Consider the following 25,338-nt stretch of genomic DNA (forward strand, 5'->3'; position numbering starts at 1 on the left):
GGTGTCCGGCGACACCTACTATGCTCTCTCCACGCTACCGAGTGCCTCGGGGCGATCTGAGTGCTACCGAGTGCCTCGGGCGATCTGAGTGCTACCGAGTGCCTCGGGCGATCTGAGTGCTACCGAGTGCCTCGGGCGATCTGAGTGCTACCGAGTGCCTCGGGCGATCTGAGTGCGCTAGCTTCATCTACTGCAGGAGGGCAGGTATCCCTAGAACAGGAATAATCTACCAAGTACAGACTGAGTGTCCCATACTGGAAACATTTACAAACAAGATTGTTTTAGATTTCAGATTTTTTTCAGAATCTCGGGTGTTTTTAGGGATGTGCCCCAACTCTAAACAAAAACCATTTGTGTTTTACAAATACCAGTACACATGTCCTGAAAGAAACTTTAGACGATATTCTGAGTGTGAGTGCATTGGTGACAGGGTCATGGAGCTCACCAAGTTCTCCTTCATGGCTACCAGGCCTTCTCCCAGAGCCACAACCCAGTCAAGCACTTGTACTTTGCCTGTGACCTCACAGATGAAGTCAGGTACAGAATTTTCCATTTGTGGCAGGCACCATCTCAACCCTGGAAAACACTGAAACTCTGAAGCGTTACGAGTTTCAGAATTTTGGTTTGGGGGTGCTTAAGTGATAATCAACTTAAGCTTTACTATTAATTACTATCAACGAAAGCTAGGGAAAGCATTGACTCTTGGTCAGACCTGATTCCACACCCATAAACTATGGGAACTACAGCCTGAGGAGTCTGGGACGGAGAGCCACAACCTACAAAGTACTTACTATCAGGGGTGCTCATGGAGCCTTCTGCTGAGCACTTAGTGGAAACTAGGAATGATGAATCTTGATGACTGTGACAATTTATGGCACAATTTATGGCAGGCATGGCGGCGAATGCCTTTAATCCCAGCACTCAGGTGGAAGAAGCTGTAAGATCTCTGTGAGTTTGAGGCCACCCTGGTCTACACAGTCCAGCTCAATAAGATAGTGAGACCATGTCTAAAGAAACAAACAAAAGAACAAAGACTGGCACAACTCAATGAATCTCACACCAGCACGGACTGTTCAGATTGTTTAGGAATAGCTTCTAAAATGTCTGAAGAAATTCTCCAGTGTGTAAACTAGCTTACTTCTGGGCTAACTTAAAAAGCTGTCATATTTTCTTTCCTCTACCTGCCCATGAATAAATGATCAAAGTATAATTCTGAATTTAGATGAGGTAGAAATAGCAGTATCCTAGGATCCCTTGGTATGGCTTTTAGCCAGTTCTTAAAACCTTAATGAATCAGGCAATGGGCTGAGCTTCTGGAGTTCAGTTGAAGACAGGGAGGAGGGTTTATATGAACAAACGAGGATGGGGGGTGGGGGATGGGGGGCAGGGGGGGTCAAGACCATGATTGGGAAAACCACAGAGACAGCTGACTGGAGTTAGTGGGAGCTCTAGGACTCTGGACTGACAGCTAAGGAGCCTGCATGGGACTGAACTAGACCCTCTGAAAATGGCTGACAGCTATGTGGTTTGATCTGTTAGGGGTGTGTGTAGCAGTGGGACCAGGATCCGACTTTTGGAGCCCATTCCCCATGGTGGCATACCTTGCTCAACCTTGATACGGGGGGAGGGGCTTGGTCCTGCCTTAACTTGGTATGGCAGACTTTGCTGACTCCCCAAGGGAGGCCTTAGCCCATCTGAGCAGTGGATGAGGGGTGGGGTTAGGGTGGGGCAGAATAAAGGGAGGGAGGGGAAACTGGGGTTGGTATATAAAAAGAAAAATTAAAAATGAAAACCCTAATGAATACAGTAAGAATAGCAACACAGGACCCCCGAGAAGAAAAACCAGTCACAAGAAGATTCAGACCATGAAGAGGGGTTGGAGAAGGGGCTTGGCAGTTAAGAGCTCTTGCAGACCTGAGTTCAATTCCCAACACTCACGTCAACCTGTAACTCCAGCTCCAGAGGATCTAACGCCTCACCTGGCTTCCAAGAACACCTACACTGGCAAATGCACAAGCCCCCATGCATGCACACATATGCACAACTTTTTAATTAAAAAAAAAAAAAAAAAAAGACTGCTCATGTAGGTCCACACCTGTGATCCCGACACCTGAAAGGTGGAAGGGTAACAAGTTCAAGGTCAGCCTGGCTGCTGTTGCAAGACACTGTATAGAAGGAAAAAGAAGCTTCACTGTGTAGTCCAACATGCAAAGAACGCACAGTCCTGATTCCATCTCTGGGACTCTGGGACTCTGGGACTCTGGGAATATAGGCTACCACACCCTGGTCTGAAAATGAAAAAGTTTAAATGTCAAGTCACCAGATTTATTTCTTTGCTACAGATTAATAGTTTCTGCATAGTCATGAAGCTGACACACATCCACTAAACATGTTAACCGTAGAAAGTAAGCTGGCTAGTCTCACTGCAGCACAACTCAACAGTAATTAACAAGTGAGGGGCCCTGAATCCAACTCAGCATCTCCCTAGAAGGGTAGGAGCAAGGTCTGAGAAGGGGCAATCTACCTTTGTCTGATATGCCATCTTTTAAAGATGGGGGAGGGGGGCTATGGCTCAGTGGTTGCGAGCTCTGGCTGCTCTTCCAGATGACCCAGGTTCTATTCACAGCACCCACAGGGTAGCTGACAACTATAACTCTAGTTCCAGGGGATCCGACACCTTCACACAGACAAAACAGCAATGAACATGAAATATAAATAAATAAATAAATAAATAAATCCCCCCCATTTTTTTGGGGGGGGGGGAATTTCTCCTGATCTTGAAAAGTATATTAGGAAGACAAAGAATAACATACATAAAATACTCAAAACTCTTCAGGGTCAAGGATCTTTCCATTGCTGAGGTGTTGATGACCAACCCAATGTCTGCCATACTGGCCTTCAATGAATGTTTGTTGAACTGAATACATGAAATATCTTCAGATGGAGGAACTAGTCTAGTCCAGCTGAAAATACCAATGTGGCTCGCCTGGCATTGCATAAGTACCTCATACTGAAACATGCTATGAATATGTAATGACATCAAGAGCTAGTTCAGTATTCCCTACTGTGTGCCAAGCCCCAGTGGAGCTCTCCTTCAGGGCTCACTCAAACCTCAGAAGCTGAGCACTCCTCTAACGCCCATTCAAGCAGATCGAGTAACTGAGACTCGAGGGCTAGACCACTTGTTCAAGGTCACAGGCAAGCCCATCTTTCAAGTATGCTTGGTCTCTACAGAGACAGGCAGCCTCCCTCCTCCTATACAGGGGTAAGGCGATCACATCAGGAAGATGCACGCTTGCTCTGACCAAGTTTCTCTCAGCCCGTTCACAGGTCAGCCCTCTGCCTAAAACAAACAAAAAGGCACACTTACAGTTGGAAATGGTGGCACACACCTGAAATCCCAGCATTAGGGAAACTGAGGCAGGAGGATGGTGAGTTCCAGATCACTCTGGCCTATACAGTGAGATGCAGTCTCCCACAGCAATGAACACAAAGCATACATACATACGGAATAATGTCAAGGGTGTGAGTCAGGTGCAAGTAATGGAGCTGTGCTTGTCATTAGGAAAACTGAATTACCTTCGTTCAGCTCTAAGTCCCTGGCCAGAACTGCTCTCTCCATTTGAGGTTGATCAATATGTAGGTTTATGTACACAGTCAACTCAGATCCCTCCTATGATGACCACACCTTGACAGGTATCTTTAACCTTACACTGTAATTATCTATTTGTCAATGTCACTCTAACAAGAAATTCTTGGAAGCTAATGACTATGTCTTACTCACATTCTCCCTAAGACCAACACAGCACATTGAAAAAACCCTGATGTGTGAAAGATGCTCACTGATGAAGATAATTAAACAATACAGTAGGTAAACCTATTCACGCGTGACCATGAAATCAATTACCTGAGAAGGTTCCAGTTATTTCAATACCAGACCAGGAAAAAGGGGAAAAAACAAGTATTAAGATAGTTCAGCAGTTAAGAGCGCTTGCTGCTCTTCCAGAGAGCTAAATTCGATTCCCAGCACTCATTTGGGGCAGCCCACAGCTGCTTCTAGCCCTCTCCCAAGGGTCTAGTGCTCTCTTCTGGCCTCTGTGAAAGCACACAGACACACAAGATTAAATGGAAGATATTTAAATAAGTAAATGACATAGTACAAATGTACATTAACTAATTAAAATTTGCACTGAGAAACTTTTCAAGAGGGTTGGCAGTGGGGAGAATAGAAGGTAAAGGTGGTAGAGAATAAACTCCCATTTAGTCTTTGGGAAACCAATGGTGCACCCTGACTCGTCCAAGGCCAGAGTGAGTGCTGGGTCTCACTCAGGGTGCTCCCTTCCTTCCTACCCTGCTGACTCACACTTCCTGTAGCAATCCCTTACACCACTGTTTCAGGCGGTTATCTTTTCTTGCTTGTTTTGTGTCTGTTTTTTTAGGTAGGAGGCAGAAAGCAGAAAAGAAATGCAAGACTCTACAGAGACAAAGAGGCACTGTAACAAGGATACAGTGTCTTACTGCCTGGGATCCCAAATGGGTCACTCATTCTGAGCAGTGACAGTTGAAAAGTCATCTGCTTCCCTGACAGGAGGCCCAGCAACTGAGACACAGCTGAGTGCTCTGCACAGGTCCCTCCTGAGGCCCTGAGGTGCCACTTTTCCCACATGCCCCACACTCCTGGACAGCCCTGACTCCGCCACAACCCCCAGAAAGAGAGTCTGTTCACCCATCACACAGAAGACTGCTCCTAGGGTTAGCCTAGGGCACGGCACCTACTGAATAAAACTTAATGAATGAACTTGCCATCGCCCAGTCTAACCTGGTGCCTGGATAAAAAGGGAGGGGTGAGTTCAGTTGGTACAGTGTTGCCCTCCAGTCCATGCCGGCACCAAATAAACAGAGTGTGGTGTCCACACCTGGACTCCCAGCAGTTGGGAGGTAGAGGTAAAGCGGCTCAGGAGTTCAAGGCCATCTCTGAATACATGGGGGTCTTAAGAGGCCAGTCTGAGCTACCTGAGACTTGTCTTAAACTGAAATACGCCAGGCTGTGGTTGGTTACACACGACTTTAGTCCCAGAACTCTGGAGGCAGAGGCATGCAGATCAAGTTCAAGGCCAGCCTGGCTTACAAAGAAGAGTTCCAGGACAGCCAAAGTACACAAAGAAACCCTGTCTTGAAAAACAAAAATGATGACGACAACAACAAAATGATATGTCACTACTAAATAGGGGCTCAGAGAGTTTGAGTTTAATTAAATTTAAAAAAAAAAAAATTAAGTAAGGGTCTTGTAAAGGATCTTGCTGTCAAACCTAACCACCCCATTTCTAGCCCCAGAAGTCACCTGGAAGACAACCAACTCCCACAAGTTGTCCTCTGACCTTCACACATGCGCCATGGCCTGTGCACACATGCACTCACTCTCGCATGCAAACACACATACTCTCTCTCGCACACGTGCACACACACACACACACACGCACGCACGCGCGTGCACGCGCACACACACATGTGAAAAAATTAACTGAAAATCCAGGTGGCATTTTAAGCACTGACTTTAAGACACTAGGGCGAATCTCCTGGGTAAACATGAAAGGGGCATGAGCCAGTCCTAAGAAAGTCCCACTTTTGGCTAAGCCAGGGTTGCCGAGCCTTTGCCATGGCCATGTATTCCACAGATAAATAGCAGGGCCCTGTCTCCCTGCAACGAGGCCTCAAGAAAGCTCCACCCTGGGAGAGGAGCTGCTGAGAGAGAAACAGATCTTGGGAAATGCTTACAGGACAGGGCAGGAAGCAGGGATGGCTCTCGGCAGCCTCACCTGCCTGTCCCACATGCTGCAGACAGACACTGACCACCGCAAGCTCCCTGGCTACTGTTACCAGAGGGTACACCCCATCTCCAGCCCTGCCCTCACACCAGTTTTCTAGGGAAGAGCCCTCCCATTGCAATAAACAGGACGTGCACCGGTGATGAGTGACACATTCTCTCACTAAAGAACAGTTTGTGACTACTGGGTATCTAAGTTAACCCCCTCTCTCCAGCTATCCAAGCAGGCGATCACGGGGACAGGGACTGTGTCTTAGAGACAGCCTTGAAGACAGGAGTGGCAGGGAGCGTGTGCTCAGATAAACCCTGTCCTTTTATCAGCAGTCTCTCCCAGAGGCCGCCCTGCCCCAAGCACCTCCTTCACCCCAGACGTCTTGCTGCTAGGCTGGGCCTGGGCCGCTCCTTCTTGTAAGGCAGACACTCACATGCCTATCTTATGTTTTCAAAACCACTTCCTTTACAGATTCTCGCTCACTACCTACCTCTCAAGCCTTCTCTGTTCTCTTCCAATGCGTATCTCTGGGCTGACATGCCCCTCTCCTGAGGTGAGTGGAATCCACCCATCTGCTAAAGACTGTTGCACACAGCTCTACAGACAACCTGCTCACAGAAGACACACTGGCGTGTAAGTCTTTAACATTCTTCAGGGACAGAAGCAAGTGAAGGTCCCAAGCTCACACTCCCTCCTCAGTACAGCTGGCATCTACCGTGTTCCCCTTCATCCACCCCTGGGCTACATGATATGATGCAAATTATTCAAGTCTACATCACCTTTGAAAGCAACCTGTCCGGAGTGGAACTGTGCAGGGACCTGGCCATCTGCCCCCAGGTCGGTCTACCTCTGCAGTCCCAGATTGCAGAGGTTCATCCCTTCTCCTGCAGACTGAGAAGTACTGTACTAGCGCAGCTGTGGCCAATATCGAACTGTTTCCAGGAAAGTGCTGCTGTGAGCGAAAAGTCAAAGCAAGACACCCATCCTCCAGGGTACACACTGGGACAACTTTCTTTTCTTCTGGAACATTATATAAAGGAGCAGAATGAAAAGCTGCCACACAATGTTAAAATAAAACACTTCAGAGCAGTGTCAATTACTTCACTGGGGTCTGTCCTTAGACTCTACCTGTGAACTGCTAAATAAGAAGAATAAAGGTATTAAGGAATGATACAGTAACTTTATGCGGCTTTACTGAGTAAAAAGGGTAAAGAGATGTAAACAGAGATGAAGACCAAACTTAGTAGTATAGAGAAAACAAAAGGCAGAATGTCTCCTATACAAAAAGCCACCAGAAGCTAATATTACTCAATCTATACAAAGAGCCTGAGCATGCATGCAGCACAGGCATGCCCGTTTTTTTAGAGTCAAGGTAAGCCCACAATTGTGGATTTTCATCCAAGGAAATACATGGCCAGTAACTGACAAACTAATACGTAAGAGCCTTGGCCTCACCTATTCAGCAGGCAGAAAGCAGCCAGTTAACAGCTGGCTAGGCCCCAGGGCTAGGGCCAACAGAAAAACAGTGACAACTCAAACCGACTCCTGTTGCCTCAAAGACAAAGCATCAAGTATTTTGGTCAACTTCCAATAGTCTGCCCTCCTGGATCTACCCAGCTCATCCAATAGTCTGCCCTCCTGGATCTACCCAGCTCATCCAATAGTCTGCCCTCCTGGATCTACCCAGCAGACGAGAGAAGAGTCACAGCGGGTGTTGTCAGCACATACTGACCTGTGCGCTCTCTACGGCTCCCAGCACTCGCCCACAATCCCTCCTCCACTTGTCCCGCGTATGTCCCAGCTGGCTGATGGGCAGGGAGAATACAGATATGACTGATATTAATGACTCACCTTGCACAGTGACTTCTGCCTTAGGAATTTTATCAATGGTTATTTAAACATATGAAGACAGAAATCGAATACTGCCCATAAAGATAGCTGTAGCAATGACCGCGGAGTGACACATGGAATTTAAGACATCGGAGGACATAAACCATCTGTCAATAGTAAGTATGCAGCGGCCTGCACTAAGGAGCCTGTGTGAAGGTCAGGACGGGACTCCTCTCGGAAGCATTGGCTTGTGACACGCTGCTGAAGGTCTGAGAGGAAGAGAGCAAGGAACCAGTCGTTCTGTGAGATAAACAGCAACAAGTTCACAAGTCAGCTGTGAGGAACCCAAGGCAGAGGAATTATGAGATTACCGTTCTATGATTTTAAGAGGAAAAACCCATTGACACACTTCCTAAAATTGTACTTGTGGCAATCTTTTCATAAGCGTGAAAAGTCTGTGGAAATTAACAAACACAAAAGCTTGAGGAAAAAACCATAAAAATATTAGTTCCGTCTGAAGTTAAAAAATTGTCTACTGCTGGGCGGTGGCACACACCTTTAATCCCAGCACTCAGGAGGCGGAGGCAGCCGATCTCTGAGTCTGAGGCCAGCCTGGTCTACAGAGCTGAAGACAGCAGCCAGAGCGACACACAGAAATGCTATCTAGAAAGAAAAAATAAAATTAAAGACGTCTAACTTGTATTTACAGAGGGCTGTTTCTTATATTTCTTGCTATTTCCCATGCATCCAAGTTACGAATAAAACCCTGCATAAAACCCTACTTCATTAGAAAGAGAAAAATCTCTGAGGCAAAGGATAGTGGTGCTAGGGAGCTGTCTTCTAGGGCAGTCGGGCCGTTCCACAGGGGAGCCCTGTCTTGAAAACAAACAAAAGAGAAATTGTAAGGCGGTCACCGTATCCCTGCGGATATGTGGAGAGCGGAATAAGGGCCCGCATCGTCACCTCTGTGGATAAGAGGTGACCTAGGTGCAGCGGAACCAAGGTTCTCCTGAGATGCTCTGAAGAGGGGGACATTATTCTGAGCGGTCTGGGTGAGCCCAAAGTCCTGAACACGGGGAGCAGGGGAAAAGAAACACAGAAGCATGGGGGGGGGGGGTCAACGCTGCACTGCTGGCTTTAAAGATAAAACGGGAGGGACCCAGGGCAGAAACACAGTGGCCCCAGCAGCTGGGAAAGTCAATGTAACAGTCTCCTCTAGCAAATACAGAAAGAAATGGGCCCTAGGAACATCTCATTATAGGCCAGCCGCATCCATTCTGGACTCTGGCTTCCCAGAACTGTGAGACAGTAAATCCGTATTGCTTTAAAGCCACCGTGTGTGACACCTGGTGTGTGAACACACAACATCATACCCCACGTAAATTACTAAAATTCTTGTTTGTCTGTTTGGTTTTGAGACAGAGTTTCTCGTGTAGAACTGGCTGTCTCTGTAGATCAGGCTGGCCTCAAACCCACAGAGATCCACCTGACTCTGTTTCCCAAGTACTGCGACTAAAGGCATGCGCAACTACCGCTGTAAAATTATCAAAAAAATTCCTATAGGTTATTAGAAAAAGCAGTATGCAAGGCTATCTTTATCTAACTCCCAGCACTTGGGAGTCTGTAACGGGAAGTCTTCTCAGTCTGCTGCAAACAAACAAACAAACAAAAAAATCCTACATATACAAAAACGTTACATAACCATTTGATTTTCAAACCCTAAACACCAATCCACAAAGGACAAAAATCTTCATGATGGGAAACTAAGAAGGCAAGTCCTATGCCAGCCCAGCTTCCTGCCTCCCGAGAGCTCCTAGGCCAAGGTGTGGGAATGGAAGACTGGCAGAGCCCAGTGGATTCTCCAAGTCACTGGGACAAAGCTGAGGCTAAGGTCCCCCAGGCAGTGAGGGTCCCTGAGGAAAAAACACCAGAAAGGGAACTGTTATGGGAGAGAGAGATGGCTCAGTGGTTAAGAGCACTGGCTGCTCTTCCAGAAAACCAGGATCCACATGGTAGCACACAACTCCAGCTACAGAGGGATTGACTCCTCTGATTTCTGAGGGCACTCAAGTGTATGCCCAAAACAAAAACCTGATCACACTTGTACCGAAGATAACTAGGGCCAGGGAAGTAACTAATGAAAAAATTGGTGCCATGGGTGTCTGGCATTCATATGCATTAAGAACGCCACCTATTCCAACCAGTGAAACTGGAAGAAATAAAACATGGCTCAAAGAATACTGGAGGGTGCACTCAGGAGGGCCATGCCTCAGCACTGGAGAACAATCTAAGGCTCAGCCCTGCTCCAGACCTCAAGGGGCTGGGGAAGCAGCTTAAAGGGACAGAGCCTGCTTACCCAAGGTTTTGATCTCCAGCATCAAAGACAAGCAAACACAAATGGACAAGAACGAGCAAGATCTCTGTGGAATTTATAAAGTTTTCCAAGTCACTGAACTGCATCTTCCAACAACATAGATAACAGCATCTACCAATGTGGGTTTTCCCACTCTCACACTCCCCAAGGCTACTAAGTGCACGCGCACACACACACCACACACACACCCCACACACACCACACCCACACACACTCTCTCACACACACACCCCCCCCACACACACAAACACACACCACACACACACACTCTCTCTCTCTCACACACACACACACACTCTCTCTCTTTCTCTCTCACACACACACACATTCTCTCTCTCTCTCTCACACACACACACACACACACACATTCTCTCTCTCTCTCTCACACACACACACACATTCTCTCTCTCTCTCTCTCTCTCACACACACACACACACCCCACACACACAACACCAGACGGGCAGTCAACCAAACCTCATCTAGAAATGGCCTAGGTGTGCAACACATGGAAGACATGCATGTGTTCTCTGTGTTCAACAAGAAGAAAGGTGAAACCTCTGGCCTAGTGACTCAGGTCTGCAGTACCTGCTTCTCCAGACACTGAGGCAGGAAGATGGCAAGTTCGAGTCCTGCCTAAGCTCAAGAGTGAGTTCAAGATCAGCCTGAGAACTCACAGAAAGCGCCATCTCCACATGGAAAGTTACATGGCTCATGAAAGAGCCTGCACTCAGTCTTTAGTACCGAAAGCCCGATTTCCTCAGTAGGAGACAGAGGCTGAGAGTGCAGATCAGCGGTGTAGAGCTTGCCTAGCATGCCCAAGGTCCTGGGTTTGAGCCCCTGCACCACAAAACACAGCACAGAACAGAGAAATAAAATACAGAAAATGAAATAAAACTGTGTGTGAGATGAAAACCCTATCAGGTGTAAAACACTACAAAACAAGGCCACAGAAGTAGAAGGGATGCCAGTACAACCTATCTAATACAACACACAGAACCCCAGATCCTAAAGTCAGCTAGCGGTCACCTTCTCTGTCTACCGTATGACTACTCACAGCTCTGTCTACAGTATGACTACTCACAGCTCTGTCTACAGTATGACTACTCACAGCTCTGTCTACATGACTACTCACAGCTCTGTCTACAGTATGACTACTCACAGCTCTGTCTACCGTATGACTACTCACAGCTCTGTCTACCGTATGACTACCCACAGCTCTGTCTACATGACTACTCACAGCTCTGTCTACATGACTACTCACAGCTCTGTCTACAGTATGACTACTCACAGCTGTCTACAGTATGACTACTCACAGCTGTCTACAGTATGACTACTCACAGCTCTGTCTACAGTATGACTACTCACAGCTGTCTACAGTATGACTACTCACAGCTGTCTACAGTATGACTACTCACAGCTGTCTACAGTATGACTACTCACAGCTGTCTACAGTATGACTACTCACAGCTCTGTCTACCGTATGACTACTCACAGCTGTCTACAGTATGACTACTCACAGCTGTCTACAGTATGACTACTCACAGCTGTCTACAGTATGACTACTCACAGCTCTGTCTACCGTATGACTACTCACAGCTCTGTCTGTATGACTACTCACAGCTCTGTCTACAGTATGACTACTCACAGCTGTCTACAGTATGACTACTCACAGCTCTGTCTACATGACTACCCACAGCTCTGTCTACCGTATGACTACTCACAGCTGTCTACAGTATGACTACTCACAGCTCTGTCTACAGTATGACTACTCACAGCTGTCTACAGTATGACTACTCACAGCTGTCTACAGTATGACTACTCACAGCTGTCTACAGTATGACTACTCACAGCTGTCTACAGTATGACTACTCACAGCTCTGTCTACCGTATGACTACTCACAGCTGTCTACAGTATGACTACTCACAGCTGTCTACAGTATGACTACTCATAACTTCTAGATGGGAGGGACAAAGGCAAGCCAAGAAGAACCTCTAAAGAAATGAGACTTGTGTTAAACTTGATGAAAACTATAAGCCTACAGATCCAAGAAAATCCTCCATTAACACCCAAGGGCCTCAAATCATTTTTCACCTCTAAAAAATAAAACAAGCCAGGCGTTGGTGGTGCGCATCTTTAATCCCAGCACTAGGGAGGCAGAGGCAGGTGGATCTCTGTGAGTTCAAGGCCAGTCTAGTCAACAGAGCCAGTCCTAGGACAAGCACCAAAGCAATACAGGATAACCCTGTCTTGAAAAACAAAATAAAACAAAAACAAAACAAAAAACCCAAAAACACAAACAGCAATTTATATCCTAAAGCAGCAAAACAAATAATAAAACTAAGCAGAAATAAGCCTAGCGCTTGAGAGGTTGAGGCAGTGGATCTTCAAGAACAGCTTAGGCAACAAAACTCATCCAGAGGAGAAATTATAAATACCCAGAGGGAGAGAGGCCTCACCAACACAGATATTGTATATTCAAAAGACAGAAAGGAAACAATAGGAATAGTTTTGTTAATAAATTTGACAACTTAAATGAAGTAGCCAAATTCTTTTAAAGGTGCAGTAATCAAAGCTCATTTGGGGGGGGGCTAGAAATTTACAATGTATCTTAAAACCTCTGCAAAAAGAAAACTCTGGGCCCAGATAACTGCAATGGTACCAATTCTGTACAAACTGTCCCAGAACTGATGAGGACAAACTGTCAACACAGACTACTGAGGCCAGTCTGTCTCCAGATGCAACAGCGAAACCATTAGAGGAAAAACAGGACAGTAGGAACCCTCCTGACCAAACTCACAATCTCTAAAACAAGTTTTAGTCAAACAATTCCAACAACACATTTACATCATCATATATATGATGATCAAGCAAGAATTGCAAGACTGATGAATCATACCAACTGCCCCTCACCAAAAAAAAAAAAAAAAAAAAAAAAATCTCAAAACATAAAAACTCTCACTAAGGCAAACATAAAAAAGAACTTCCTCAATCTGAAAAGGGATAATGATCTCACAGATAACTAAAAGGAAAGAACAGAAGCAAAAAGCCAGAATGAAGAGGGAGTGAGGTTAAAAGGAATGTGGGAAGCCTCCACAAGCCAGAAGACAGAGGCATAGTCCACAGCCTAACACCTTGCTTTAAAACCCTTCAGAACACAAGAGAATGAGTTTGTGTTGTTTTAACCCACTTCAATTGGAAACCAATGCAGGCTCAAGTTTGTATTGGGAGCTGATCACATAGACACCCTGGTCAGATTCCCTGCAGTCTTAGCGTGCACAGGACTTGGGTCCATCTCTGATACTGCACTCCACTCACTGGTCTCCTAGCCTGTGTCTGTGAAAGCACAACAGCTTGTCTTGGAAACAGCCCACCACTCCTCTGCAACCCTTTTCTTCAGAATTCCCCCCATTTCCACATTTGTTTTTCTATGTAAACTTAATCAACTTTCCTAATGCCATGAAAAGTTCTGCTTACGTTTTTTGTTTTTTATCACGGTAAGTAAGAGAGAGCTGATATTCTTAAGCTGTGTTTCCTACCAAGCACAAGTGTCACTTCAAGAATGCTTTTCCTGGGAGCCTACATAGTCCTTAAAAGTTTGTTCTTCAAGCATTTTGTTGTTGCTGCTATATTACTAAAGATAGCTCTTTGCAGTGTTTGGACTATTTCAAAACACTCTTTTTTTTTTTTTTTTTTAAGTTGCAGTTTTCAAAAAGCCACGGTATGCAAAGATGCCCATCAACCAGAGGGAAGCATTGTGAAAGCGTGAGATACAAGCTGAGCAGCCCAGACGGCAGGGCAGGAGCGACAGTTGGTACAGCTGAGTCTGGGACACAGACGTTGAGGCGCATACACTCAGCGACTGTCTCAAAACAAAACACCCAAGCTGAAAAGAAAGAAACCTGGCTCTCTAGAGGAAATGGTCCCAGGTGGAACTGAGTCAGGAGACTGCTACTGTCCTTCAGACAGCCAAAACTACTACCAAAATACCCAACAATTTTACAGATAAAATGTAACCTCTACTCCTGCCTGACAATGCTTCCCTTTCCTCCCTCTACTCTAATCAAATGCTTCCATCACACCCCACAGTGAAACATCTAAGGTACCTCCACCATAATGACCAGAATAAGATGCCTATTTTATTGCTTATATCTAACACTGTTCTCAAACTCGGCCAATGCAGTAATTCATACAAAAATACAGGATATTAGGTTGAAAAACTACAATGCTATCCATTTAACCATGTTGTACCTATAAACAATGCCAGTTTCATATAGCACAACTTAATACATGTCCACATACAGAAGCATAAAGATGAAATATTACTGAACATACATACACCCATTACACACAGGGCTTTTGAAGAATAACAAGGCTAGAAAAACAAAGAGATCTGACAGACAAATTTAAAAAAATACCCAAAAAAACAAAAATTCCAATACATACAGAAGCTTTGAAAAAGTTCTTACACATTCATTTAAGTTAAAATGAAAACTCCAAACATCACTGGAGAAAATAACAAACAGAAATAGCCAGAAAATGTACCATGTGTCCAGCCTTACTGCAGTAACTGTTTTACAATGCAACTTATTAAAAAAGAAAGAAGCCAGTATGTGGAAGTGGCTGCCCTCACACCGAATGTTGAAATAAAGAGTTTTCTTCATAGGCAATCTGGCAATATCTATTTTTGAAGAGGGAAGCAGAGGGGCTGGAGAGTTGGCTCAGAGGTTAAGAGCACTGGTTGCTGGATTGATTTCCAGAACCATCTGTAACTTCAGTTCCTGGTAATTCGACACCCTCATGTAGCTGCCATGAACACCAGGCACACAAGTACACATACGCATAAAATCGTTAAACACAAAGAGCCAGACAGTGGTGGCATATGCCTTTAATGCCTTAACGCAGGTGGAAGAGACAGGAGGATCTGAGTGTTCAACGCTAGCCTGATCTACCGTGAGTTCAAGGACAGCAGGGTGGTTACACAGAGAAACCCTGTCTCAAAAAAAGTAAACAAACAAAAAAAAAAAAAATCAAATTTTTCGGGAAGGGAGGGAAGGGCTGGGGTGCTTATGAAAACAAACCAATTTTTACCACTTATTAAACTTTACCTGACGACTTGTTTATAGTCTTCCAATCAATATGAATTTTTGTTTAGTTAAAAAAAATAAACTTCCCAAAGTCAACCTACAAGTTGTGTGCACACAACGCACTCTACACATTACCCTGCCTCTCCCTACGGGAGGCTGGAATCTTGAGTAGTGAATGGTCAGGGTCCCTCCAGCAGTACTTAGGTCACAGGTAGCCGGCAGACAAGGCTAAACAACTGTGGGACAGAGAGGGTTAAATGTAAACAGCAGCTGGGTTGACAAGAAAGGACTCAGTAAACAGGAGCAGTTACCAAGCAGGGGTATCGGGTAACAGCAGGGCCTTTTATTACAGCAAGTTCAACTGACACTCAGCCCCCAACACTGACACCAGCTGTGTGAGGGTCAGCGCTGCAGAAGAACCTTCCCTTCGTCCTGCCCCCCCTTTACGTCAGTGTGTGGCTTCTCCTACGCTGGCTCAGAATCAGATGGACCCAGGTCTCAAAGTGGGTGCTCCTGGGGGTGGAAAGAACCGAGAGGCGGGACCCCTGCTTCTGTTACATCCTGCACATGCCTTGAACAACTTTGCTTTGCCACAGCCTCCCAACATGCTTTGCCACAAACCTAAAAGCGGCCATGGGCCAAACTCTCCACAGTGTGAGCCAGAATAAACCTTTCCTCTCTATAATCTGGTTATCTCAAGTATTTGTTAGACTAACACAAAATTACATCCACCAATGAAGAACTCAACACATGCACACAGACACCGGGCAACTGCCCTGCCCTGTCAACTCCAGCTGGCTTCCAATTTGTCAGCCTCAGCCTCCTTAGCGCTTTGATTATAGACATGCACCACCGTGCCTGGCTTCGTTGAACCCTTTAAGTCACTAAGACCATGACCTAACCTCAAGAAGCCCATGATACTCTATAACTATAAATTCACCCAGATGCTGTCAGAAAGGAATAACAATATTTTTTAAATGCCCCATTTATAAGAATCTCTAGGATTCCAACCACACTGGATTGAATTCCCAACCTGTATTTCCCTTCTTATATCTCCTCTGGCATGATTTTCTCAGTAACCTCCTCATAGGCCCAGCCAAAAGCCCAGGCAAAGCCCCTGAGCAGTAACAAAAGATACTAAACAAGAAAGAAGTAACTCCCCACATCTAGAACTTAGGAACTGCAGCCTGCTGGGAGTGCTAAGGACTCCACTCATACAAAGTAACTCCCACATCTAGAATGTAACAATGACCACTATTCCACTCACAGAACTATCGCCCCACATCAGGGACATAGCCACTACTGCCCAGGCCTGCTGGGGTGCTGACCACTACTTCACACCCCACTCACTAACCAAAATGCAGCACTTCAGAGGAACATGGCTGGTAGAACCCACAGCAGCACTGAAGCCGACCAGCTTTAGCCGAGGGCTACCTGGAAGCACCCCACAGTACCAAATCACTTTTGGAATGACAAACCGCATGCCTAAGCTCTCTACCAATGCAGGTAAGATTTACCGCCCCCTAAAAACTTCTGCTTCCTAGTTAATCGGGCCCCTAAAAAGGACACCTCAGGTCAGACTCTTACTATGTCTTCCATTCAAACTGCCCACTCTATTGAACCAGTAGTTACCTTACCAACTTCCCAAACTCTACTGCACAGACAGTTTTTAACAAGGGCATTCTTTGACATAAATGTAGTACTATAACTATATAGAAAAGTTTTTAAGAACATGCCTGCAAGCCGAGTGTTGATGGCCCATGCCTGTGATCCCAGCACTCGGAGGAAGAGGCAGGAGGATCTCTGTGAGTTTGAGGCCAGCCTGGTCTTCAGAGCGAGTTCAGGACAGGCTCCAAAGCCACACAGAGAAACCCTGTCTCAAAAACCAAATTAAAAAACAAGACAAACAAACAAAAGACAAAAGAATATACCTGCAGAGATGACTCAGCAGTTAAGAGTATTTACTGTTTTGCAAAACGACCCAGGTTTAGTTCCTAGCGCCTGCATCAGGTGGCTCACAGCTGTAATTCCAGTTCCAGGGCATCGGATACCCTCTGATCTCAGAGCCCTGTATGCGCCTGGTGTACAAAAACCCTTGTCTCTGTCCCCACCCCCAGCCCACCTCACCCTCTTCTCTCTCTCGCTGTCCCTCGCCATTTTTTGTTTCTGTTTGGTTTTTTGAGACAACTAGATAATGTCTCAGTATGTAGCCCTGGTTGGCCCAGAACTCTCTATGTAGACCAGGCTGGCCTTGACTTATGGTCATCTTCCTACCTACATAGTGTACACCACTATGTCCAACTCAAAAATCATTGATCATCAAAGAAAATAATAACAGAATGAAAAGGTAGCATGTGGAATGAGAGATCATATCCGTAAGCCACTGGTCCATCCGATAAAAAGTTAATATTCACAATAAAAACCTGTAACTCAACAACAACAACAAAAAACCTGGTCGAAGCCCAGGCAAACGACTACACTAGGCATTTCTCTGGAGAGTATGTATAAATAGCCACAAGCACATAAAAAGACACACAACAATGGCCTGCTATCTCCCGCTCTCTAGGATGGCCACTATCTGAAAATGAATGAATGAGTGAATGGTGGTGTCAGCATGCCTGTGTTGAAATTAGAATCTCTGTGACCATTGGTGTGGGTGTAAAATAGCGTGGCTGCTACAAAAAAAAGTGTCTTCCACTGAAAAAATTAAAAATAAAACTACTACATGATAAAGTTTGGGGAACTGAGCATAGCGGCGCACACCTTTGATCCCAGCACTCAGGAGGCAGAAGCAGGCGGATCTCTGTGAGACAAGGCCAGCCTGGTGTACATACTGAGTTCCAGAACAGCCAGAGCGACATAGGGAGGGAGTCACCCAACTTCTACACGCACACACACATATGTGCCCGCACCCAGGTATATACATACTTGTGCAGCTTGAGAAACAGCTGATAGGCCAGGCCATGGTGGCGCACGCCTCTAATCCCAGCACTCAGGAGGCAGAGGCAGGCGGATCTCTGTGAGTTAGAGGCCAGCCTGGCCTACAGAGCGAGTTCCAGGACAGCCAGAGCTGTTACACAGAGGAGCCCTGTCTGGAAAAAGGAAAGGCAGGCAGGCAGGCGGGCAGAGGGAGGCTGGTGGGGTAACAGTGAAAATACTGTGTACTTTCTCGCACATGTGAACTCTGAACTGAAATGAGTGTGACACAGAAGTAGAAGGGAACTCTTAGTGTGGGAGGAGAGGCAGGGAGGGCAGGGGAGAAAATACCAGCAAAGCACCACGACACGTGTGTGAAAACGCCATAAGGAAACCCATACCCTGCACACTGAAGCCTGATTAAATGAGAAACCAGGTTAAGCATGGCTGAACACTAACAAATACTTGCACGCTTGCACTCAGGAGGTTGAGGCAAGAAGACTGTTGAGTTCAAGTCTAGCCTGGGCTATAAAGATCCTGTCTCTAAAAGAAAAGGAAGGAAGGAAGGAAGGAAGGAAGGAAGGAAGGAAGGAAGGAAGGAAGAAAGAAAGATAGGAAGAAAAGAAAGGCCACACATGATGTCACACATGCCTAGAATCTTAGCTAGTCTATTTGGGATGCTGAGAGACAGTAAGGTTCCAAGTTCAAGGCTTATCTAAATTACCTAGCAAATGGAAGATCAACATAGGCAACTTAGGGAGACCCTGCCATAGTCAAAATAAAAGCTAAATAAAAAGAACCAGGGGTATAGCTCAGTGACAGCACTTAACAAGCAAACACAGTACTGGGTTCAATCTCGAGTACTGAAAGACAGAAGATGATCGTGCCTGTCTATAGGCCCAGCATTATAGAACCAAAGGAAGGAGGCACTTCGGTTTGAGGCCAGCCTGGCCACACAGGGAAAAAAATGGAAATTCCAACACTTGCTGAAACATAAAACAGGTGAAAAAAGACAATGCTGAGGTGGGTGGTGGCACACACCTCTAATCCCGGCAGAAGCATACAGATCTCTGTGAGTTTGAGGCCAGCCTGGTCCACAGACTGAGGTCCAGGACAGCTAGGACTGTCACACCGAGAAATCTTGTCTCAAAAGAACAACAAACAAACAAACACAAGACAATGCTTATATATTAAGCATCTACCATCAAATTCAGATACGGGCTGAGGGGGAGAGGTGAGAAAAGGGAATTGTTTATAGGCAGAGTGGTTCCAATTCTGCATGATGAAAGTATCTGCAGGCCTAATGCACAGCATGAGTGCGCTCCATGGAACTGGACTGCGCACCTAAAATGATCACTATGGTAAACATGTGGGTTTTCTCAGTTTTAAAAAATACAATGCAGCTTTTACACTCTTATCACGACAGACATATCAAGGATTCTCTTAGACCTCAGGTACTTTTCAGACTTTAGCCCTATGTGTTGTATGCAGCAGAATGAAGCAAATCAAAACTTCTCAGATGCCTTTGGAAGAAAAAAAAAAAAAAAAAAACTGGAGGCATGCAGCTTTGAAACCCTTGGGTTCAAAATGAAGTCTCAAAGAGATTCCCCTCTCTATCAAAGCAAAAAGCAAAACCTTCCCAGGCAAGTCGTGCCTGCCTGCCTACCTGTGATCCGAGCACTCAGGAGCCTGAGCAGGGGAATAAGGAGTTGGAGGCCAGCCTGGGCAATATAGTTAAGACTGCCTCAAAACTTAAACAATGAAAAACAAAGCAAATTCTACTCCCAGCCTCTGGATTCTCTTTAGTATCAACTTCTGAGAAGAGCTAAGTAGTATTTACAGAATGCAATGCTGCTTTAACCCAAACAACAAAAGTAGACTCCTAAGTCATCAAATACAACAGTCAGTAGCTACCAATAGCAAATAGTCAATACCCTTGACTATCCACCAATCAGAAAGTTTCCTTAGAAGAATTCTGATGATCCAGAATGGACTATGAACATTTTCATATTTACCAAGTTGACAAAATATTACTTTTTTGTTTTGTTTTTCGTGACAGGGCTTCTCTGTTGTAGCCTTGGCTTTCTTGAAACTAGCTCTACAGAGCAGCCAGGCCTAGAATCACAGAGATCCGCCTGCCTGTCTCCTCCCTAGTGCTGGGATTAAAGGCATGCGCCACAGCATGTGTTTGCTGTGCATCTGTGTGGGATTAACGTGCGTGTCAGTGCAGGTTCCTTCAAGAGCCCAGAAGAGGGCACCAGATCTCCAAGAGTAACAGTAGTTAAAGGCAGCTGGAAGCCTGCCTCCCTTGTGGGTGTTGGAAACCTAATGTGAGTCTAAAAGAGCAGTACATTCTGTGTAGTTTGCAGCCTGCCCTGAAACTCACTTGGTAGATCAGGGTGGCTTCGAACTCACAGAGATCCACCTGCCTCTGCCTCCCAGTGCTGGAATTAAAAGTGTGCGCCACCACGACAGGCTGAGCAGTGCATTCTTAATGCTGAGCTCCCTCTCCAGACCCTGGACTGAAGGTTTAGATAAGTACACACTAATTATTTTAGTTATAAACTCAAGCTTTATGTAGGAAGAGAAAGACGGTGCTAACCCAATGTCCTATTGTTACACATCTCCTAAGTACACCTAACTTGACATTTTTATCTACTAAACTGGAGGGTCAGCTCATTTCAGGCAAATTTTCATTTGAGTCTGGGTGGAGGAGGCCACGGAATGACTTTAAGTAATTAAGGAGGCAGCAGTATACTACAACTTGAAATAAAATGGGTAATACACAAAGGCACCACATGCTCAAAGAGAACAGGGAACAGGACTGCACAGACATAGCAAAACTTGGAAGGCAAGAGCCTGCCCAATGGGGTGCTCCAAGCTGGACAAATGTTGTAAGAAGAGCTGGCCAAAGGGGTGGGGGGGGAGTCACAGGCACTGGGAGCAGCAGGTAAAGGGTCAACACTGAGTCCAATGTGGCTGGGAAATAACATGGTTAACAACAACTGGGAAATTGGAAGTGGCATAAACTAATCCTGCCCAGGGCTTTAGTGTATGCTGTTGGCCAGACACATAGACGAAAACAGACATTCAACTGGCACATGTAGAGTAGTGACAGCTGGCTAGGACACAATGACAACCAAGAAGCAAAGTCCACGAGTCACATAAGGCCCAAGCCGCTCTCAACAGACAGAAAGGAGAATTCAGGCCCCTTGGTTTGGCAAACCAAAAGAAGTCAAGCCTCAAGGAGAGAGTGTTTCTAAGATATTGAATGCCCAATAAAGACTTTTATGACTGAGGAGCATGTTTTATCAAGACTCTAGATAACAAAGTAGATGGTTTTCCATCTGCCTCCAAAGCTCACCTCTTCAGTGGTGCCTATCAAGACTCGCTGTAAGAATGCAAGATATGCAGTAAGGATGTATAGAGAGGGGAAACTGGTTATCAGCACAACAAAGGGTACTTCTCCCCACTAGAGGCCCAATGTCTCTGACTAGCACACAGCTTCCATCACTGAGTGTTCTCACATTAGAATGCATTTAAAATATAACTTTGCATCAGAAAGGACATATCTCTCCTAATCGAGTCTATGACCCTAAGACAAATCACTGACAGGCTTTATCTCCTGTCTTCTGGCCTTTAGTCCTAAGCACTTGGTTCTTATGCTTTGTATAGGAAATCCCGTTTTCTGTACTTATGACACAAATATAGCTTAAAATAAAAATGTACGCATGAAACCATTATATACGAACAGAAAAAAATTAAAAGTCTTAACGCTACAAATATGACCATGCCTTTAACTGACAATTCATGAAAACTCAGGTGGCCTTCGGGCTGAAAGTTATTGGCGTGAGTGGGGTGGAGAGATGGCTCAGCAGTTAAAAAGCACTTCCTGCTCCTGCAGAAGACCCAAGTTCAGGTCTGAACACCCGTATCAGCTCACAACCATCTGTACCTCCAGCTCTAGGGGATCCGACCCCTTCTTCTGGCATATACCAGGCATCTATGCTGCAAACATACTTATATGCAGGCAAAACACTTATACACAAATAAATAAATCTTTTTAAAAGGCTTCTTTGCTTGCCATGCTGATTTACAACTTCATCAAATGTCTAAGTATACCATTCATATATGTATCTTCTTCACTATTTGTAGTTTAGTAATTTACTTTATTACAGAGAGGCAGGCAGAAAGACAAAAAGAGACATTCTGTGTTCAGTGTCTAAATCATAACTCTCAAGAAAACTTTTGACACTAACCAGATTAAGATGGCTATCTGTAGTAATTATAGTAACTTTATGTCTGGCAACTATCTCAAAGTGATATCTCAAAATGACAATGCTGTCAATGAAAATCGCTTTCCTTTGGACAGCGATAACACACTTCACACACCAGTTAAGATGGCTGTGAAGATGTGAGCCCTAAGATGTAAGGATGTTAAGACAAGGAATGGCTCCATGTTCAGTCCAGAAAATGATCACCTGGTTCAAACTCGAACAACTGCATTAGGCAATCCAGCTTTGCCCGCAGTTCCTCTTTAGGAGACAGTGACTTTTACTTGTCTTGGTTTTCTAGTGAAATTCTACTGCAATGCAGGAAAAACATACAAACATACAAAATACCCAGAGAACCACCACTAAAATTGCTGGTAAATCCCTTCTTGGAAAATTCAAACTACACTACTCAACACAGAAGGTACTTGGGGTGTAAACAGAAAAACTGAAAGCTATCTTTACAAGTTTACCCAAACTTGCTGGAGGAAACAACAACAACTCAACAATACTCTTCTGGGGCAAATGTCATGCCAGGGCCAAATCAGAGGCCAAAGACACAGTGTCACAACCCTGTGGGGAAATCAATTCCATTTCCCTACTTATTAAAAAAAAAAAAAAAAAAAGCCTGGAATTTGATCTAGAAGTATGTTTAAAGAGTAGAACATTTATTTATTGGGAGAACTTTTGGGAACACTTAATTAAAACCAGACCCATTTATGAGGGACCAAGGCCTATGATCTATATTAATATAATTACTATTGTTTTACTTGTTTGTTTGTTTTTCAAGACAGGGTTTCTCTGTGAAGCTCTGGCTGTCCTGGAACTCGCTCTGTAAACCAGGCTGGCCTCAACCTCAGAGCATTACTTCCCTCTACCTCCTGAGTGCTGAGATTAAAGGTATGTGTCACCACCACCGGAATTACTCTTCCTATCTTAAATAACTATTTTGTCCATACAAATTATTCCCCCAGATTCGGCACAGCCACAAAGGACGTCTGATTCAGCCAGGTCAGTGGCTGGGTCACTTTTCAAACTCAACACCTTGGCAGCCTTTCTGCAGGCTTAGCCTTTACACATATTAAATAAGTGCATGGACAAATGAGCAAATGTATTTTAGGCTCCTACCCCCATAAAGTAAATAGTTATTTACTAACTGTACCCCCAAAATCAGCATATAAGTGGCAATTGGAAAAATCAGCAGCTTTAGGAGGATAACACAAACTTAGACTCAATCACCGATCCAGTCCCTTGTGCTATCAGCCCATGAGGGCCGACATTTACTCAAAGGCTAAGTGCCTACTATGTGTGTGTACCACACAAGGCAATTAACAGAGAAGTGAGGGTGGACATTTACTCAAAGGCTAGGTGCCTACTGTGTGTGTGCACCACACAGGGCAATCAACAGAGAAGTGAGGACAGACATTTACTCAAAGGCTAGGTGCCTACTGTGTGTGTGCACCACACAGGGCAATCAACAGAGAAGTGAGGACAGACATTTACTCAAAGGCTAGGTGCCTACTGTGTGTGTGCACCACACAGGGCAATCAACAGAGAAGTGAGGACAGACATTTACTCAAAGGCTAGGTGCCTACTGTGTGTGTGCACCACACAGGGCAATCAACAGAGAAGTGAGGACAGACATTTACTCAAAGGCTAGGTGCCTACTGTGTGTGTGCACCACACAGGGCAATCAACAGAAAAGCAGAAGAGGAGTCCCCCAGGTCACCGTGGAACACAAGAAGACATGCCCATTAAGTTATAACAAAGGGTTTGCTCAACACACATGTCCAAATGTTGGCTACCATGGTCGCTCACGACAACACTAAACTAACAGGGATCATAAATAATATGAATTATGACAGTCTCAGACCCAACCATCTTGAAACAGCATTCTTATGCTTCAAATTAATACTGCCTCTGCCAAATCCTTGCTATTCTGATTAATGTTCGTATATTAACCAGGCTGAGGCTGTTTATAGAGTTAAATGAGGGAATGCAATTGTTTTTTTTTTTTTTAAATAAATAGTAAACCGACACATAGTTGCACTTTAAAGCCAATTTGGCTTTACCTTTGCAGCTGCCAGTCAGTAACAGTAAAAGCCAAGTGACTTTATAGCCATACAGGAAAAACCTTTAAAGTTACAAGGCAAGAAATTATTTCTGGGTAAAGTTCCTCGGGTGTGTGACGAAAGTTAATCTAACTGGTCTCCTTACTCTTAAAAAAAAAAAAAAAAAAAAAAAAAAGCAAAGCAGTATTGTGAATCAATTCATGAAGGCTTTGTGTGACTGCTCTCATTCCAGACAAAAAAGAAAATCACAGTTTTAGTCTTCGAGATTACAAAGTAATGTACCAGTTTTACAGCCGTACATTATTAGGGAAGTTTTCTGTGTGTGTTTGTGTGTGTTTTTTAATAGGCGCGAGCCTTTATGAGTTACAGGTGAAAAGGTTTGCAAGCTGGGAACTGGACAATCGCTTCCATCGGCTCTCACAGCAAAGAGAAAGACACTAAAGTACGTGAGAATCTTAAGCAAGAACAGCAAACCGGCTTCCATTAGCTTACTAGAGGCCAATGAGATCCCATTTAGGGCTAATAATGAAGCAAACAGTCCTCGGTACCGCAAAGGGATAGCGAAGAAAACTAAAGAAACAAGAAAGAGCCTCTTCAGGAGTGGCCCGGCAATTGTGAATTTGAGAAGCTGTGCACTGTAGCCTTGCCAACAGTCTCGCTTTGTTTTTTTTGTTTTTAAACCACAGCGTTTTAAAGGGAGCGCCGTCTGCGTGCCCAAATTAAAACCCAACAAAGGGGGAAACGGGGAAAGCGCCCCGCGATTCAGCCACCACCAAGAAGCCTAAACGGCGGGGCGCCTCGCGGGGCTGGCGGAGAGAACACCCGAGAACCCGGCAAGTTTTGAAAAGCAGTGACAGGAGACGCGGGGAGGACAAGGGGAGCGGGCGGGGGCAGGCACCGCGCGGGGCGGCGGAGCCAGGGCCGCTCACAGCGAGCTCGGGACGGGGCTCGAGCCGGCCACTCGGCGCCGGCG

At 45.2% G+C, this 25,338-nt stretch overlaps 1 protein-coding gene across 1 annotated transcript in view; it reads right to left on the reverse strand.

The window, feature by feature from the left end:
- The window catches only part of Tmem131 (transmembrane protein 131), a 125,648-nt gene that overhangs the window by 99,922 nt on the left and 388 nt on the right, over positions 1-25,338 (reverse strand). The gene's annotated exons all lie outside the window — the stretch shown is intronic.

The sequence above is a fragment of the Phodopus roborovskii genome, unplaced genomic scaffold (assembly GCF_943737965.1).
Source record: "Phodopus roborovskii unplaced genomic scaffold, PHOROB, whole genome shotgun sequence".
NCBI lineage: Eukaryota > Metazoa > Chordata > Mammalia > Rodentia > Cricetidae > Phodopus > Phodopus roborovskii.